The sequence below is a fragment of the Podarcis melisellensis genome, assembly GCF_964234715.1.
Source record: "Podarcis melisellensis genome assembly, chromosome: 15".
In the NCBI taxonomy this organism is placed as follows: domain Eukaryota; kingdom Metazoa; phylum Chordata; class Lepidosauria; order Squamata; family Lacertidae; genus Podarcis; species Podarcis melisellensis.
In genome coordinates this window covers 2,183,758-2,190,921 of record NC_138532.1, presented here as the reverse complement: position 1 = coordinate 2,190,921, position 7,164 = coordinate 2,183,758, and the positions used below count along the sequence as shown (strand labels likewise).

The 7,164-nt window shown below is 43.3% G+C and overlaps 1 long non-coding RNA gene across 1 annotated transcript; it reads right to left on the bottom strand.

The window, feature by feature from the left end:
• Positions 1–386: 386 nt before the first annotated feature.
• Positions 387–5,521, bottom strand: LOC309357526. Its single transcript, XR_014163158.1, has 2 exons — positions 3,833–5,521; positions 387–632 (listed from the first exon to the last, which is right to left on the bottom strand). It is a non-coding gene; the product is annotated as an uncharacterized lncRNA (long non-coding RNA).
• Between the last annotated feature and the right edge of the window lie 1,643 nt (positions 5,522–7,164).

The window sequence follows — 7,164 nt, the reverse complement described above, 5'->3', positions numbered from 1 at the left end:
AGTGGTACCTCGGGTTACATATGCTTCAGGTTACAGACTCCACTAACCCAGAAATAGTGCTTCAGGTTAAGAACTTTGCTTCAGGATGAGAACAGAAATCATGCTCCAGCAGCATGGTGGCAGCAGGAGGCCCCATTAGCTAAAGTGGTGTTTCAGTTTAAGAACAGTTTCAGGTTAAGAACGGATCTCCAGAACGAATTAAGTACTTAACCCGAGGTACCACTGTAAAAACCCTATAGAGGTGGAAACACTTTACCATTGTTCCAAGTGCACAGGACAGTCCAGCGGCCTGCTCCCCTCCTCCCTTGGGCCACTCATGCCAAATTTCCCGTTACTGGGTTGGGAGAAGCTTGACTGAAAGGGAGATTTAGTACTCTGCCACCAGATTAATTGTGAAATAATTTAAACGTCTTAGATAAAGATGGCTTCAAGCAAAGCTGCATATCCATGAATCTTCTGTGCTATTTGGCTGAAAGGTTCACGTGTTTCTCTTTTCAGAACTGGAAGCTTTTCATCTTCAAGGCCGAACCTTTCACATTCCCCTCTCACTTAGGAGATCATGTGTGAATGAATGGCCGTGTAACCTGTATTCTTAAGGGACTGGATTCTGACAGTTCTTGCACCTCTTCAGCCTTTAAAAAAAGAAAAAGTAACAGAAAATAAAAAAGAGCCAGTGTTCCCCCCCCTGCCCTTTTAAATTGGTTGCAATGAGCTTAGTAATTAACTTTAATTATCTCCTATTATCTTGCGATGCCAGTGAGATGCCAAGCAGCAATTGTCAGTGGATGCTGGATTGGACTGTTGCAAAATCTTTGGGAGGCTCCCAGATTCTTTCCATCCCAAGCCAGGGGCACAGACTGCAGGAGCCCTGAGTAGGGTGTAAGTTAGGTTACAAAGGATGCCATTAAAGACCAGCTCATACACAGGCAAGGGAGAAGCTCCTTCGCTGGCTTATCAGGCGTATATGTTAGCAGCAGCACCAAGACTTTTAAAATGCATGCACAAGACATTCAGAGATGTATAATCCTATATTTTAAGTATAATATTTGTTGACAGCCTTTTGCAAGTTCCAAAAGTGGATTAAAAAGCATCTATCAGTGGTTGTTACCCATTCTATGTTCAATCTTAGTTGCTGTGTTTTATGTTTTTATTCTGCTCTGAAGGATTTTGCTGCTTTTAGTGCCCTCTTGAATCTTTTTCTTTTAAAAGCTGATTCTACTTATTACATTTTGAAATTGTGTAAGCCACCCAGGAAATTTGATTGGAGGGTGGGGTATAAATCCCTTTATGGTGCAATCCTATACATGTTTACTCTGAATATGTTGTTGTTGTTGTTCATTGAATTTATATATGGCCCTAGACCCGGAGGTCTCTTCAGCAGAGCTTCCTCACAGATAAGTCTGCATAGGATTGCAGGCTCATTCATGCATCAAATGGTTGCAGTTCAGTTCATTTAGGAACTGTTTACATGTGGGGGGGGGGGAGAGAGCTGACAAAAAAAATCACATCTGGCAACCAATGTGCCCCTTTCATTTTAGATAGTACATGGGTAAAGCTAAAGGTAAAGGGACCCCTGACCATTAGGTCCAGTCGCGGACGATTCTGGGGTTGCGGCGCTCATCTCGCTTTATTGGCCGAGGCAGCCAGCGTACAGCTTCCGGGTCATGTGGCCAGCATGACTAAGCCGCTTCTGGCAGAACCAGAGCAGCACACAGAAACGCCGTTTACCTTCCCACCGGAGCAGTACCTATTTATCTACTTGCACTTTGACGTGCTTTCGAACTGGTAGGTTGGCAGGAGCAGAGACCAAGCAACGGGAGCTCACCCCGTCGCAGGGATTTGAACCGCCGACCTTCTGATCGGCAAGTCTTGGGCTCTGTGGTTTAACCCACAGCACCACCCGCGTCCCAGTACATGGGTTGTTGTTGTTGTTCTTTAGTCGTTTAGTCGTGTCTGACTCTTCGTGACCCCATGGACCAGAGCACGCCAGGCACTTCTGTCTTCCACTGCCTCCCGCAGTTTGGTCAGACTCATGTTTGTAACTTCGAAGGCACTATCCAACCATCTCATCCTCTGTCGTCCCTTCTCCTTGTGCCCTCCATCTTTCCCAACATCAGGGTCTTTTCCAGGGAGTCTTCTCTTCTCATGAGGTGGCCAAAGTATTGGAGCCTCAGCTTCACGATCTGTCCTTCCAGTGAGCACTCAGGGCTGATTACCTTAAGAATGGATAGGTTTGATCTTCTTGCAGTCCATGGGACTCTCTAGAGTCTCCTCCAGCACCAGAATTCAAAAGCATCCATTCTTTGGCGATCAGCCTTCTTTATGGTCCAGCTCTCACTTCCATACATCACTACTGGAAAAATCATAGCTTTTACTATATGGACCAAGTAAATGGGTAGATGAGTCTAAAAAGCCTGGGACACAAATTTTCACAGCCCTCTAGCAGCTGTTGGGGCTCATTTACCAGAAGTAATGTATTTAGCATCCACTCTGGAAGTGTATACTCGATTCTGACCAATTTTAGCCTCCTAGAACAAAATATATATCAGGATTATCCCCCCCCCCAATATATATATCATGCAACCATAGAATCATAGAATTGTACAGTTGGAAGGGACCCCAAAGGGTCATCTAGCCCACCCCACTGCAAATATGACAATAAAACCTTCAAACACGAGAGAAAAGAAAATGCTTCCATTTCAGAGAGAGAAACACCCCTCCCACTGTATATAGGTCTCATGATTCACACTGTCACTAAAGAGAAAAAAATGTAGATAAACTGTCTCATCTGGGCCTGAGTGTTATGTATAATCAAATGCAAAAAGTATCAGCTACAGGAACAAATGTACTGTGTAAACAATACAAGGAAAACTGTATGTGTCTGCCCAAATGGTGTCCTAATAATAATACAGTAATAATAATATACCCCGCTCTTCTGACGGGGTTGCCCCAGCCACTCTGGGTGGCTTCCAACACATACGGTATAAAAACATTTAAAAACTTCCCGATACAGTACTGGGCTGCCTTTAGATGTCTTCTAAAAGTTGTATAGTTCTTTATCCCTGTAACATCTGATGGAAGGCTGTCCCACAGGGAGCGTGCCACTACAGAGAAGGCCCTCTGCCTGGTTGCCTGTAGCTTCACTTCTCACAGTCAGGGAACCACAGGAGGGCCGTCGGAGGTGGACCTCATTGTCTGGGGTGGGTGGTGGTGGTGGAGATGCTCCTTCATGTCTGCAGGGCTGAGGTCATTGAGCGTTATAAAGGTCAGTACCAACAAGTTGAATTGTGCTTGGGAACATACTGGGAGTCAGTGTGGAGCCCTTAGGCCTGGTATTATATGGTCCTGGTAGCTGCTGCATTAGTCGTAGTTTCTTAGCCACCTTCAAAGGTAGCTCCACATAGAGCGTGTTGCTGTAGTCCAAGCGGGAGATAACTGGGGCATGTACCACTCTGGCAAGACAATGTTCAGGCAGGTAGGGTCTCAGTTGGCATCCAGATGGAGCTGGCAGACAGCTGTCCTGGACACAGAATTAACTTGGTCCTTCAGTGGCACAGGTACTCCATTCAGGACCAGGATTAAAATGAACCATGGAAGTGGGGGAAGGGAAGTTGATGTTAAATGTGTTGTTTGTGCTTCAGTGAATGTGAATGTGGAAAACCTGTAAAAGTAACAATTGTGTGTGCGTAGCACAACAGTAGTGTGGAGAAGCATCGTGGAACAAATTAAAACAGAATAAATCCATGACTAATACACTATTATTGAGTCAAGAACATGTTGCAGAATACACACGCAATAAAACACCAGTCTGAAGGAGCCCTTCCTCACCCACCTTACCCACTGTATTCTCACAACAACCTACAGGTAGGTTAGGCCAAGATGAAGCAGTGAAATTCCTGCTCAGGCATGAACCTGGATCTCTCCAGCCTCAGTCTGGCACACAAACCATTATGACACGCTGACTCTCATTTGCATTCTGTGTCATCTTTTGAGAGGTGAGACAGGGTCTGGATTTTGCAAGGTGTATTTTCACAATCCCTGGCAAAACTGGGACCTGGCTTTCAGGCTCTAGCATATATTACACATCATTCATCATTATTGCCTTAAGTCATTTCCCATCGAGCAGCTGCTTTCAAATCAGTCTCCATCAATAATGCCCAAACTGTATGCCAGGGCATACCTAAGTATTCTGCAAGGGAACAACTTGTGCCCTCCAAGAAATAAATAATGTAAATATGATAAAGAACTTTTTTTTAAATACACCAAACTGCCCAAAGTAAAGTGCTGGGATGAATGAAAAGCAACTAAGCAGAGGAACGCAAAAGCCATAGGGCTGTTTGCCTTGATTTAAAGCCAGTTCATGGACTGGGAATTGGCTCATGTTAGAGATGTAACTGCCTGTATTTTGCATAAGAGTGATGCTTGGATAGGAGAAAGAACAAAGAGTCTTGTGGAGGCATATTCTTGATAGATTCATTGTAAAACAAGCTTTTGTGAACTATAGTGAGGTCTCATGACTTACAAACCTGTTGATCAGTGTGGAGGAACCTGAGGCCTGGGGCCCAAATGTCACCAGCGCCAAACCTCACTGTCTGGTCCTTCAAACTTTCCCTAGGCCACCCCTTTGACTGCCTGTGCTATGCCCTCCCCCCAGGGGGTTTTGTTTGGCGGGAATGTATCGCTTGGGTAGAAGACAGAGGTGTGTGTGTGTGTCCATTCGTGTGAGAAACTGGCCTACTGCACAATGGTAAAATCTACATTTGATCCTCCACCTACTTCTGCCTCTTCCTCTGCTGGGATGCAACCCTTGTAAGGTTACTCAGGAACGTGGCCTCTGGCCTGAAAAAAATTACCTATTGATTAAGCCTATGGCTAAGATTAGTTGAGACAGAAAATCTTAGGGTATCAGTTGAGAGAAAGGGGGGAAAGAAAGAAGAACCCAACCTAAAGCCAGACAAAGAAAGGAAACTGGTTTGCTCAAGCCAGTGGCATGGGGGGGGGGGAGTGATGGTTGTCCCGGGTGCAAAATTGTTAGGGGCACAAAATTTCCATACCCGGTGCTTCCTCACTACAGCTGTATGCTTCCGCCACTAGGCTCCATTGAAAATGGCTTCTTTGTGTGAACCAGAAGTGACCTCTCCAGACAACGGAACAATTCTTTTTTTATCTCTGTGGCTGCAATCTCCAGGGTGACATGTTAGGCAATTGAATGTGCATGCATATTCTGTCTGTTTCCATCCTTCCCCCCCCCCACGGCCCTGGGCCCTGGTAACCCACATTATGCCACTGGCTCAAGCCCCTAACAGGTTATAACAAAGTATCCCGGAGTAGGGAAATTAGGGTTCAGAAGGGGCCTCTCATGATCTCAAGGAGGATGTTTCAGGAGAAAGAAAACAATGCCTTCCCACTTCTGCCCCACAACCCAGGCCATCTAGCAATAAAAATGCTCAGGCTCCATGCAAGAAACCCCTCATCACTATAGGATTTATGGGAGAGGGGGTAAGAGGGTCAAAGGGTGTAATTTTCCAGCCAAATGAGATTAGAAACTGTTTCCATAAATATTTTAAACAATTATATGCACAAGGGCCTCAGAACGAAATGGACATTGACCGTTTTTTGAAGTCAAATGGATTACAAAAGATACCACAAGAAAGTAAACTAAAGTTGAATTGTAAAATATCTGACCAGGAAATAGAAGGTGCCATTCAAAACATGCAACTGGGCAAGTCTCGGGGACCGGATGGGCTGACTTCCAGATATTATAAAGCTTTGAAGGAGTGGTTATTACAACCATTGAAGGAAGTCTGCAATGAGATTTTGGAGGGGAAAAAAGCACCAGAATCGTGGAAAGAAGCATACATTACACTTATACCAAAGACAGAGACTGAAAAGACTCAACTTAAGAACTACCACCCTATCTCGTTATTAAATGTGGATTACAAAATATTTGCTGACATTTTGGCTAAGAGACTTCAAAAAGTATTGATGGAGGAGATTCATAGAGACCAAGCGGGCTTTCTCCCAAGAAGACACTTGTCAGATAACGTAAGGAATGTAATTGACATTTTGGAGAAATTAGAAGTAAATTTAAATACTAAAGCAGTTTTGATTTTCGTGGACGCGGAGAAAGCCTTTGACAACATTTCTTGGAGTTTTATGAGGAAAAATCTCCAGGGGATGGGGGTAGGCCAAGGATTTGAAAATGGTATAAGTGCAATATACTCTGAACAAAAAGCAAAGTTAATTGTAAACAATGTGGTTACGGAGGAATTTAAGATAGAAAAAGGGACACGTCAGGGGTGCCCAATTTCCCCACTACTTTTTATATCAGTCTTGGAGGTTTTGCTGAACATGATTAGAAGAGACCAGTTGGTTAAAGGTATACAGGTCGGAGCCAAACAATACAAATTGAGAGCATTTGCAGATGACCTAGTTACTTACATTACAAGAGCCAGAATCTAGTACGAAAAGAATTTTAGAATTAATTCAAGAGTTTGGTCAAGTAGCAGGATTCAAATTGAATAAGTTAAAAACCAAGGTATTGGAGAAAAATCTAACACCTATTGAAAGGGAGAGGTTTCAGAATAAGACAGGTCTAACTGTGGTTAAGAAAGTCAAATATTTGGGGATCAACATGGCAGCTAAAAATGTGAATTTGTTTAAAGATAATTATGAGAAATGTTGGACAGAAGTAAAAAGGGATTTGGAAATTTGGTCAAACTTGAAGCTTTCCTTGTTGGGGCGAATTGCAGCTATAAAGATGAATGTATTGCCTAGAATGTTATTCTTATTCCAAACATTGCAAATAGTTGATAAGATGGATTGTTTTAAGAAGTGGCAGAAAGATATCTCTAAATTTGTCTGGCAGGGCAAGAAGCCTAGAATAAAATTTAAGATATTAACTGATGCTAAAGAAAGGGGTGGATTTGCCCTGCCAGACTTTAAACTATATTATGAAGCAGCAGCTTTCTGCTGGTTGAAAGATTGGCTACTTCTGGAGAATACAGATATTTTGGACTTAGAAGGTTTTAACAATACTTTTGGGTGGCATGCTTACTTGTGGTACGACAAGGTTAAAGCTCATAAAGCTTTTAAAAATCATATTGTCAGGAAAGCACTGTATAATGTCTGGATTAAGTATAAGGATTTGTTGGAAAACAAAAC